The following is a 12988-nucleotide window of genomic DNA, read 5'->3' as shown; positions in this document are numbered from 1 at the left end:
GGATGAAGTTTTGCCTGAAACCCAAATTTTTTCGGGGAAAAACACACCCAAGGCTTTACGTAATAAGACGCAAACAGTAAAACTTGCACAAAACACTTAGGCAAAAGAAAAAAGAGAATACAAAACTTGCATAAATGTTCAAACAAAAGAAAGACTCAAACAATACTTGTGTAAAAAGATGTCTTTATTTACAATAACGTGCCAAAGTGGCAGAGATACAAAAGTTGGAAAAAAGAAAAGAAAAAAGCTAAACTACTGCCTCTCCGGAACCCGGAGGAAGATAAGTGTCCGCGCTCCCAGGGGAAGTGGGTATATCCTCTAATGGCTCAAAATTTTAGCCTTCATCAGTTTGGCCTTCAACATCTTCGCCTTCCGTTTCCTCTTCAACTCCCAAAGTTTCAGAACCGGAACCAGAAGACTCTGTCGGGAGACCACTTTTAGTAGCTAACTCAAGCTCACGGGCCTTAGTAATTTCAGCATCAAAGTCAATGATACCATCTTTGGCTTCTTCCAAGGTTTTTCTCCTCATGCTGTATATAACATAAGTTTTCTCAACAACGAGGGAAGTCGCTCAATGCTTAAGTTCTTCTTTGAGTTGGGTTACCTCGACAGAAAGGTTTTCCCGGTGGATCTAATGGATCTAGGGCTAACATCAAGGTCACAAACAATTAATTTAAAGAGGCTATTCAAACAGTTAATGTTTCACCCCCGCAACAGTTAATATTCAAATTTGGAGTTCAAACAGTTAATATTCAAATATCAAGGTCACAAACAGTTAATGTTTCACCCCCGCAGCAGCAAGCTCTTCAAATTTGGAGTTCAAGTCTGCCTCTAAGTTGGTCAATCTTTCAGTGGAGGCAGCCTCGCGGTAGGATACAGCAAGAACAACACTATGGACTTCAGCCCATTTGGCCCTGGCTTCGTCAAATTTAACCCTCAGCGGGCTAATCTCTTGGCTAAGGGTTACCACTTCTTGCTCGCTTTGCTGCAAACGAGTCTCTAATACTGCTGATAAATGGGAATTTTGACTACTTATTAGCACATTTTAGCTTTTGTTTTAGTCTAAAAGCATTGAATGGTGTTCCCGAAACTGATGAAATGTACAAAATTGCAGAAATATTAAAAGTTGGACTCCTGAGATGAAATCCGACTAAAAAAGGAGTAATCTAAACACAAGGCAATAAAAGGCATATAAGCTCACAAAGTGCGGACCGCAGAATTCTATTTGCGGCCGCAAACAATGAAGAAAATCCCAGCAGGCTTTCTAGCAAACTGCGGACCGCACAGAAATTGTGCGGCCACAAATGACGAGCTGGAGATCAACTTCAGAGGGTGTGCAATTTTCCAAAGTCAAGTCCCTCAAAATTGCGGACTGCACAAGAATTGTGCGGCCACAGAAGAAGTGCCTTGCGGCCGCAAAAGTAAAGATGCAGACTGCAGAAGACCAGATTGCGGTCGTAATGATAAATCTGCAGACTACAAAAACATTTTCTCGCGGCCGCAGTTGAGAATTGTGCGGCCGTAGAATCCCAGCTCCTGTAAGATGAAGAATTCTGCGGACCGCACATAGAATTGTGTGGCCGCGGAACCTCCCGAAGGGCATTTTTATCCGAAATTTCCAGCCTTGTATAAATAGACGAGTTTTACAAAATTAGGTTAACTTTTGACATCAACAAGTCCTGTAACCATTTTTCTTTGCCTCTTTTGGAAGTTTTCTATATTTTGGAGTATTTTACTATAGATTTTATCATTTTAACTTTACAATATGAGTTTAATTAGTATTTCTTCTTCTATTTCTTTAATTTTAAGCATGGGTAGGTAGATGTTTACTAGGGTTGTGACCCAACCCTAGTGTATAAACCTTATGGGTATCTAATTTAGTGCTTGTTTATGATTGTGTATTTATTATTTAGCCTTGTTCATGCTTTAATTTGTGTAATTAATGGTTGCAAATATTAGTTCATGCCTAATTGACTTAGTCTCTACTTGAGAAATAGAGACTTAGTCTAGGAAAACTTGACTAACAAGAAGTTGGGTCAATCGAGATATTGATTAACCCAATTAAAGGGTTCAACCTATAGATAGAAATAACCCGACTTGAGCTCTTGTCAACCATTTTGTGTGATACCCATTTGGACTTGAGAAAGCCAAATTGGGCGAAATCACTCCTTGAAGGAGAGGTATTGAGTGAGTAATTGAGAATTGATAGCTATAATATACCCCGATCAACAAAATAATCATTAAGGTTTATATCCCATTAGGCGAACACCTAGGCGATGGTCATAGCCTTAGGCCTTTTTACAAACTTTATAAATAACAAAAATAATTATCCTAGTCTTATTCCTTTAATTTACAATCTTTAGTTTTAAAATAGAAATAGAAACAACACCAATTTGTGGAAGTGTAAATTAAGATAGTTCAAATTCACGCACTAGAATATATACTCCTAACTCTCATCTAACTCCCTGTGGATTCGATCCCGACTCTTTGTTGGGTTACTATAATTGTAATCGATCGATTCATACCTTGTATTTGAGGTGTGCATTGTGCACGATAGGCCAATTTTTGGCGCCGTTGACATGGAGTTAAAAACGGTGTTAGCTTTATATTTGAGTGTGTTTTTGGAATATCTTCTTTTCTTTCCGCATTACTAGCATGTTGGGAAATTGTAGGTGCAACCATGGCAAACAATGAGCTCGGAAACATTGCTTTGGGGGATGTGGACATTGAGGATGATCAAATGGATGAGGTTCCTCTTGAACCTCAAGCCAATAGACGAGGCCAAGTGCCTCATGACAATGTGCCCGCTCCACCCCCACCTCCACCACGAGCAGCTCCACACCGGGTGTTGCTGAATGAAGGATATACAAGTGCAATAATCCCTCCCCGTATTAGGGCGGGTAAATTTCAAATAACCAACGTGATGCTTACCTTGCTTGAGCAACGAGGGTTTATCACCGGTGCTCCGGGTCAAAATGCATACAAACATTTGAAGGGGTTCGTGGATACGTGTTGGGGGAATAAACAAACAAATTTCTCCGAGGATGCTTTGAGGCTAAGGCTTTTTCCCTTCTCTCTACGGGGAAAAGTTTTAGATTGGTCGGAACGTTTGCCAAACAATTCCGTTCATAGTTGGGATGAATTGGCGGAGAAATTTATTTCTAAGTACTTCTCTCCCAGGCACATGGCTATACTTCGGGATATAATTCTAGCATTCAAGCAAGAGCCCAATGAACCACTATACGAGATATGGGAACGATATAGAACAATGGTTAAAGAGTGTCCCAATAACGATATGACGGAGAACATAATTCAACAAACTTTTCTATCGGGGGATCAACACAACCAACCAATGTGTAGTGAATCAACTTTCCGGTGGGAACTTCATGACTATGCCTTATGCGGAGGTGTGTGATATTTTGGATAAAATGGCGGACACTTCTTCGGCATGTCAATCCCGGGCTAATGTTTCACAAGGTGATCCCAATGTAATTCACCTTCACAAAGAGTTGCATGACCATGGTCAAGCCATAGCCGAATTGACCACCACCATGAACCAATTGGCAAAGGCTCAACTTCAACAAGTGAAAAACCCAAGGAAAGTCAATGCAATGGAGGGAGTAAGCCTGATGGTGAATAAACGGAGAATAAAGGGTCCGCAAGTGCAACAAAGAGAGGACAATTTTGTGCAAGAAAATAGTGGGTTTGAACAAGATGACTCTTACAATGACCAAGAAGAAGAGGTCCAATATGTGAACAACTTTCGAAGGCAAAGAAACATCTTCCAAGGCCCAAGCCAACAACAATGGAGACCTCAAAACAATCAAGGAAATTGGAATTATCACAATCAAGGTAATTGGAGTGGTGGAAACAATCAAAACAATTGGAATAACAACAACAATCAAGGAAATTGGAGTGGTAGTAATAATCAAGGGAATTGGCATAACAAGAATAACCAAGGCAATTGGGGATGCAACAATCAAGCCAGTTGGAGTAACAATCAAGGAAATCGGGGGTCGAGTTTTCAAAGGCCCCCGATGTATCAACAACCAAGCAACCCGCCTCCTTATCCTTCCCATGGTCCTAGCTCTTCCAACAATGAAATGGGACGTATTGAGAATATGTTCAAACAAATTATGGAGAAGAATACTGATTCCGATGCCCAATTTGCCTCACACAACACATCGATCTCAACCTTAGAAGTGCAAATGGGGTAAATCTCTCAAGCTCTAAATTCTCGTGCTAAGGGGGCACTACCAAGTGACATGGTGGTGAACCCAAAGGGTGTGAATAACACGGGACATGCCATGACCATTACTACAAGAAGTGAAAAAAGTGGGAATGCACCCACCTCAAGTCAAAGGCAACTTGTAGATGATGAGCAAGTGGTACAAGAAGAAGAGATCTCGAACAATGTAGTACGAGAAAATGATGAAGTGCGGATTGATATTGATGACAATGTGAAAGAGACTCAAGAGGAAGTGAACCTGGCTAGGGATCATGTTATTGACATACCGGAACCGGTAGTGCAAAAGGCTAAGGCAACATTGCCTAAGCCTCCTCCTATGTATCCTCAAAGGCCTGCCAAGCAAAAGGTTCATTGACATGATGAAGAGTCTCTCAATCAATGTGCCATTAGTTGGAGCCTTGGAGCAAATGCCCGGTTATGCAAAGTTTATGAAGGATTTGGTGACACAGAAGCGATCGATGAATTTTGAAACTATCAAAGTCACTCATCAAGTGAGTGCAATTGTGCATGCAATGGCTCCTGAATTGGAAGATCCTGATGCTTTCACAATCCCTTGTACCATTGGAAGTGCCGAGTTTGCTAAAGCTCTTTGTGATCTTGGGGCAAGTATCAATTTGATGCCCTATTCGTTTTCAAGACCTAGGGAATTGGGCAACCAAGACCCACATCTATGAGATTATAAATGGCCGATCGTACCATGAAGAGACCATTAGGAGTGATTGAAGATGTATTGATAAGTTTATTCTTCCGGCGGATTTTGTCATTCTTGATTGTGAAGTGGACTATGATGTGCTAATTATTCTTGGAAGATCTTTCCTTGCTATGAGGAAGGCTCTTTTTGATATGAAAGCCGGAGAACTCACTTTTCGGGTGGGTAATGAAAAGGTGGTATTCTACGTGTGCAAATCTATGCGGCAACCAAATAGTAATGAAGTGTTTTCGTTCATGGACTTAGTGACCGATGTGATTATTGATGATAAAAGTGCCACAATAAATGTGGGTGATATGTTGGAGGCCGTCTTGCTCAACTTTGATGATGACGAGATGGATGGCTTCATGAAATGTGTGAACTCTTTGCAATGGATGGGGTCGTACAACTATGCACCCCGAAAACTTTCCTTGGATCTTGAAAATAGGAAAACGCCTCCTACAAAGCCTTCAATTGAAGAGCCTCCTACCTTGGAGTTGAAGCCATTGCCTCCACATCTTCGGTATGAATTTCTTGGTTCTTGTTCTACTTCACCAATTATTATTTCCTCTTGTTTGACTAACGTGCAGGTTGACTCTACATTGGCAGTGCTCCACAAGAGGAAGAAGGCTATTAGGTGGACTTTCGCGGATATTCGGGGAATAAGTCCCGCATTTTGCATGCACAAGATTAACTTGGAGAAAGATGCCAAACCATCTATTGAACATCAAAGGAGACTCAATAAGTCTATGCAAGACGTGGTCAAAAAGGAGATTATCAAGTGGTTGTATGCCGGGGTTGTCTACCCTATTTTTGATAGTTCGTGGACTTCTCCAGTGCAATATGTTCCAAAGAAGAGGGGCATGACGGTAGTCACCAATGACAAGAATGAATTGATTCCCACAAGAACAGTGACCGGGTGGAGATTGTGTATGGACTATCGCAAGCTAAACAAAGTCACAAGGAATGATCATTTTCCACTTCACTTCCTTGACCAAATTCTTGATAGGTTGGTCGGCCGTGCTTTCTATTATTTTCTAGATGGATATTGGGGCTACAACCAAATCCTTATTGCTCCGGAGGATCAAGAGAAAATAATTTTTACATGTCCCTGTGGTACTTTTGCCTTCAAGCGGATGCTATTTGGTCTATGTAATGTACCGATAAGTTTTCAAAGGTGTATGACGATGATCTTCACGGACATGGTAGAGGACTACCTTGAAGTTTTCATGGATGACTTCTCGGTGGTCGAGGATTCCCTTGATGATTGCTTGGCAAATTTAGATAAAGTATTGACAAGATGTGAAGAAACGAACTTGGTGCTAAATTGGGAGAAATGTCATTTCATGGTCGAGGAAGGCATTGTACTTGGCCACAAGATCTCAAAGAATGGCATAGAAGTCGACAAGTCAAAGATTGAGGTGATTTCTAAACTTCCACCTACGACTTCGGTGAAAGGCGTGCAGAGTTTCTTAGGTCACGCAGGGTTTTACCAGCGCTTCATAAAGGATTTCTCTAAAGTGGTGAACCCATTGTGCAAGCTCTTAGAGAAAGATGCAAAGTTTCACTTCAATGATGATTGCATGAGAGCCTTTAAATTACTAAAGTTCAAGTTGATAACCACTCCCATTATCACCGCTCCTAATTGGAGTATCGCTTTTGAGCTCATGTGCGATTCTAGCGATGTAGCAGTTGGGGCTATTTTGGGGAAATGCATCAACAAGATATTTCATCCAGTCTACTATGCTAGTAAGACCATGAATTGTGCTCAAGTCAACTACACCGTTACGGAGAAAGAGCTCCTTACCATTGTGTTTGCAATTGAGAAGTTCCGCCCGTACTTGATGGGTGCAAAGGTTATTGTTCATACGGACCATGCGGCACTTCCCTATCTTATGAGCAAGAAAGATTCAAAATCTCGGTTGATGCGATGGGTGCTATTGTTGCAAGAGTTTGATATTGACATCCAAGATCGAAAAGGGAGTAAAAATCAAGTGGCGAGCCACTTGTCTCATTTGGAGGAGGAGGGGAGGCCGCATGTTGGCCTTGAGATCAATGACTCCTTCCCCGATGAGCAACTCTTGGCTATTTCAATGAAGGAGGTACCATAGTTCACGGATTTAGCAAACCTTCTTGTGTGTGGAATCATCCCGGATGAGTTCTCTTTAAATCAAAGGAAGAAGATCAAACGGGAATGTTAAGATTATTATTGGGATGATCCATACCTTTTTCGGATCTGCACGGATGGGGTAATTAGAAGATATGTACCGGAAGAAGAACAAAGTAAAATTCTTGGGGCTTGCCATTCTTCGCCTTATGGTGGTCACCATGGCGGAGCAAGAACGGCGGCCAAAGTGCTAAGTTGCGATTTTTATTGGCCCACTCTTTACAAAGATGCAAGTTATGTGGTGAAAGGATATGATGAATGTCAACGGGCCAGTGGAATCTCGAAGAGGAATGAAATGCCTCTCAATACCATTTTAGAGATTGATATCTTTGATGTATGGGGTATTGACTTCATGGGTCATTTTGTGAGTTCTTGTGGAAATACCTACATCTTGGTCGTGGTTGATTATGTGTCTAAATGGGTTGAGGCCATTGCTCTAACAATAAAGCGAGAAGTTGGTGGAGTTCTTAAAGAAGAATATTTTCACAAGGTTTGGTACTCCGCGGGCTATCATAAGCGATGTAGGGTCACATTTTTGCAACAAAGCTTTTGACACTTTTCTTAGAAAGTATGGTGTCACTCATAAAGTTACGAATCCCTATCATCCACAAGCTAGACGTCAAGTGGAAGTCTCCAACCGGGAGATAAAGAGTATCTTGTCCAAAACAGTGAATGCTAACCAGACGGATTGGTCAAAGAAGCTTGATGATGCATTATGGGCTTATCGGATTGCTTTCAAAACTCCTATCGGAATTTCTCCATACCGGTTGGTGTTCGGCAAAGCTTGTTATCTTTTGGTGGAACTTGAGCACAAAGCCATGTGGGCTCTAAAGAAGTTGAATCTTGATTGGGATGCAATCGCTAACTTGAGGGTTGCACATTTGAATGAATTGGATGAGTTCTGGTATCATGCCTATGCAAGTTCGTCCTTGTACAAAGAAAAGATGAAGTACCTTCATGACAAATACATTTGGAACAAAGAGTTCAAGGTGGACAATCTTGTTTTGCTGTTCAACTCACGGTTGAGGATGTTTCCCGGAAAGCTGAAATCTAAATTGAGTGGTCCCTTTGAAATTGTGGGTGTGACACCTTTTGGTGCATTGGACTTGAAGAACAAAAACAATGAGGTATTCCGAGTCAATGGTCACTGGGTAAAGCATTATTTGGTAAAGGTTGGTAATGGCCACGTTGTGGCAGTGATTCATTTCAAATGATGGTAATCTGCGTCGTGTCGCGACGTTAAATCAGGCGCTTCTTGGGAGGCAACCCATGATTCTTTTTCTTTTCTTTTCTTCTTTTGTAGATAGGTGTTATTTTTTTGCTAACTGAATTTGAAGTGTGTTGCAGGAATGGGTGTGTTTTACAGGAAGAGTGCCTAGAAATCTGGTTAAGTGTGGAAGAGAATTGCGAACCGCAATTATATTGTGCAGACCGCACAATTTTCGTTGCTACAACAAAAGGTACTCTGCGGCCGCACAATTGTATTGCGGACCGCACAAGTTGAAGGTGGAAATGTCAACTCTCTAAAGTTGGTCCATCAGAGAAATGGCCAATCTGCGGCCGCAACCCAAATTCTGCGTTCCGCAACAAAACATGCGGCCGCACACCTAATTCTGCGGACCGCAAAATATCGGGGCAACTAGTCCCTCAGGTAACAGAGTGCAGACCAAAATTAGAATTTTACGACCGCACTCAAGTCCCCTTCCTTTGCCAGAAACCGTTCAGTATAAATAGATGAGCTAGGGCATTGTTCCCCTTTTTCCCTCTTTGAGCTCACAAAGTGCACCAATTTGAAATTTCTTGTTAAATTAGCTGCTCACAAGCCAAGCAATTATTGATCACTCATCTCTTGCATTCATTCATATCTGGTATGTTTCATCATCTTAATTAATTTCTTTTAATTTTTAGATTTTTAGTGAAATTTTGGACCATTTATCTTGTTGAATCTATTTGAACAACCATGTGGTGTAAATATGTAGTGGGTAGACTGGACAATGCTCTAAGGGTACTGGGTAAATAGATTTTCATGCTTAGATGTTGTTTCCATGTCAAAATTGTGCAAATATTTCAAACCCTAGGTAAAGAAAATTGAGCGTCTGATCGTAGTTGTTGGAATCTGCGACCGCACAAGAAATTATGCGGTCCACAGAAGTTAAGGTCTAGGGCACTATAGTAAGGCATGGTTCTGCGGCCACAATGAAAAATGTGCGAACCGCAAAAATACCATTGCGGCCACAGAACAACCTAATCTCTGTGATCAGAGAGTTGTCATTTTGGTGACTCTCAAGTGCGGTCGCAAGACTATTTGTGCAGACCGCAGAAAACTAGTTGCTACCGCAAAACAACCAACTCTCTGTCATCAAAGAGTTGGCATATTGGTGATGTCTGAATTGCTGTCGTAATAAGAAATGTACGGACCGCAATCCATTTCTGCGGCCGCAAAGGAAAATTGTGTGGTCTGCAATGCCCATTCTGCGGCCGCAATTCCCTACCCTGCAAGCATGTCTCTACTGTGTTTTTCACTGTAATCACTGGTGTGTCCTTGCATTCATTTTGTGTCTAAACTTGAATTGCAACTAACATTCACCTTTGCTTGGTACAGAACATGGTTCGATCTAGAGGATGAGGCGACACTTCAAAAGGAAGGGGTGACCCTTCTCGGGGATGAGGGAAGAGACCCTTACCCATTGCCCAACTGCCTGAAAACAGAAAGACGTTAGCAGTAGGCAGAGGGAGAGGTGCAGACCTCTCGGACACCAGTTCTTATGTCCCATCTAGGGACATCTCCGAGGGCAACTCAGCCTCAGTTCATAAGCAGTCGGTCATGCAATCAAGGCCACCCGGGAAGGTATCAACTCCGGGACGAGCCCTCCACATCACATAGCACCTCCGAGGGTTAGGAGAGTGCCAGTCAGGCTTCTGAGCCCTCCTCTACATGTGTCCCTGAGGCACTAGAGACATCAGTTCAGGACATCCCAGATGATGGCCGAGGGGGAGATGCTACAGTTACCGGCCTTGAGCAGTCGAAGAACAAAGAGGTGTGGGAGGACCGGTTTGTCAGTTTGGCTGCCTTTTCTAGCTTCCGTGAGTGGTGGCCAGTGAGGTCGCTCACTCTTGAGCGACAATTCTAGTTGAGAGATATAGAAAAGTACAACCCTATAGTTTTGAGGCAGTTTCGAGAGCGCAAGGGGAAGATGTGGTTTACCCAGAGCATGGTGGATGCGAAGGAATACCTTGTCCGGGTGTTCTACACCAATGTGGTGCATATCAAGAAAGGGACAAAGGTGACTAAAGTGAGGAACCTCAAGGTGCGTTTTGACCAGCACACATTGAACACCTATTTAGGGTTTGAAGATGTCGAGCCAACAGAGTACTTAGAAACATTTGCACTTGGGGATGCAGCTCACCCGTGGCTATCTGAGATTCTGGAAGCTCCTGGGCCACCACCACCATGGATCATAGCAGGGGTGTCTATTCATAGAAACACCCTGAGTTTCGAGGCAAAAGAGTGGCAGACCTTTGTATGCAGTCTACTGGACCCGTGTCAGAATGAGACATACCTTCCTATCCCGCAGGCAGTTCTAGTCGCCTTTATCATGGCCGAGTACCCGATCAATGTGGGTGTCGTGATGTCGGCCAACATATATGTGGTTGCCAGGCAAGCTGACATATCCTACCCATATCCCAACACTATTACAGAGTATCTTACGAATGCGAGGGTGGAGCCGAGAGATTTTGATACAAAGGTGTGGGCGAAGAAGCCCTTCTCATGGTACTCATTGATGGATGCACACAACCCTAAGAGAAAAAGTCAGCCGTCTACCACCACAGGCCAGTCTGATGAGCCATTGATGGTAGTTGCAGAGGCAATTGACATTCCATCCACTTCAGTCAAGCCTTCAGCTAGTGCAACAGCTATGCCTCCACCTCCAGCCTCGGTGCCTTCATCAGTCCCTATTACAGGTTCCACCTCGACTTTGAAGCCGGTGCTTGTGCCTACTGCTCCACTCTCTGTGCTGCGAGTCTCCTAGACATTGGTGAGCCTCAACAATTGGATGCAGATAGCTACTATAAAGCTGTATGACATATCCAGTGTTGTTGCAGCACGGTCCTCCATTCCGGCACCTTAGATGCCCCCAACAGTGGAAGAAACATTGAAGAAGATCCTGGAGAACCAGAACACGATTATAGCTACTGTGGTGCAACATGGGTCAGTGATAGAAGAGCTAGGCAAGGAAGTGCAAAATATGAGAAAGTCCAAGGCCTCCAAGAAGTCAGTGGACAAGCTCTGGAGACAGGTTACCAAGCTTGCAGTAGCAGGAGACATTCCCTTTGACATGTTGATTGACCCACACCATCCAGGCCCAGATCCTGCAGCACCTTCAGCACCAGCTGGCCAGTCTGAGGAGCCAGACCTTGCTGCTGACACTCCCGAGGTAGTGCGTCAGATGTTCACCAACCCAGTCACTCCCAGAGTTGAGGATAATGAGATCCAGTTGGATGAGGCTGAGATCGGTGACGCTGTTGTGGACACAGAGATGGCCAAGGAGCCATATGGAGTTTTCTTCACTCTTACCCTTCCTTTACTCTTATTTTGTTAAGAATTGGAGACAATGCTTATTTTTATTCGGGGGGATGGGGGTGGAGTTTATTTGATAGGGCGGAGTTTATTTGATCTAATTTGATGATTCTGAGATAATTGATTTGTAATAACTTGACAGTATTTTCTCCTTTTCTCTTATTCAGTACTATTCTCTCTTTTCTTCTCTCATTATGTATATATCTTCTCTCATTATGTATATTCATTATGCTTTCGATAGTTTTTGCTTTGTAACTTCTTTACGTTTGTTTTCTTATTAGTTGGTGTTTAACTAAGTAGCTTCTTTTTAAATTAGTAGCTTTTTCTTGATTTACTAGCTTCTTTTATGTTTTAGTAGATAATACGCCTTTGGTTTTTTAAATGCCACAGTTCTTTCCAAAGGTAGTTTTTGTGTGAACCGGGTGACTCTTCCTAACGATGGATAGCGTGACAACCTTCTTAGGGATTGAGTCCGTTTTTGGTTTTTAGGTAATAATAGTAGTAATAATGAATAAAAAGACCTAATTAAGTCATGCTCGAAGAGTCAAACATGCTTCACTTGGTACCAACACTCTTAGGCAATCATCGAGTGGTTTAATCGAACCATAGTGATTTTCAATCTTGAATGTGGTCGTTGTGGGCCCTCGACTCTATCTTATTTAACAATTCAGTTGCGTGATGGGTGATATGTTTTGTTGCTAGTCTAAGTACCCGTGTGAATGGTCTAGAACTTGCCTTGAATGTGTTTCAAGGCGAAATCTTAAGTTTTGCTTGGCTTGAGGAGTGATTGTAGGCTTTCCTTGACCCGCTTGAATTTTTCCATTGCCTACCAATGTTGTTATCCCTAGTCAACCCATTTGAGCATTGAGCCTTTCTCATTTGATAACCATGTTACAAGCCTTTACCCGTTTTGTCGTGACCCTCTCTTGGCACCCGAGCTTTCCTTAACACTCTTGTGAGACAATTGGCTAAAAACATAAGTTTAGGAGAGAGACGAGGAAATTGAAAGAGGTATCAAGGCACAAAAAGAGAAAAGAAATAATGAGAAGGAAAGGCAAGAAAAGAAAAAAACAAAAAAGAAAAATGCAAAAGAAAGTGAATAAGCGGATTTGAAGGGATTCAAAGAAAAGTAATGATACAAATCATGGAGAAATAAAAGAGGGAGAAAATAAATGTCATGATCAAGAAAGAGTGATGTTAAGTCTCTTTAGTTTCCCAAGGAAAAGAAAGTGCCTCAAAGAATTGGCAAAGCATGAGCCGAGAATAAAAAAAATGGAGTGCTTAAGGAAAGGTGAACCCACTCAA

Source organism: Nicotiana tabacum, chromosome 17, assembly GCF_000715075.1.
Source record: "Nicotiana tabacum cultivar K326 chromosome 17, ASM71507v2, whole genome shotgun sequence".
Classification (NCBI taxonomy): Eukaryota; Viridiplantae; Streptophyta; class Magnoliopsida; order Solanales; family Solanaceae; genus Nicotiana; species Nicotiana tabacum.
The sequence above is the reverse complement of the archived record's forward strand: the minus strand, read 5'-3'. Positions refer to the sequence as shown.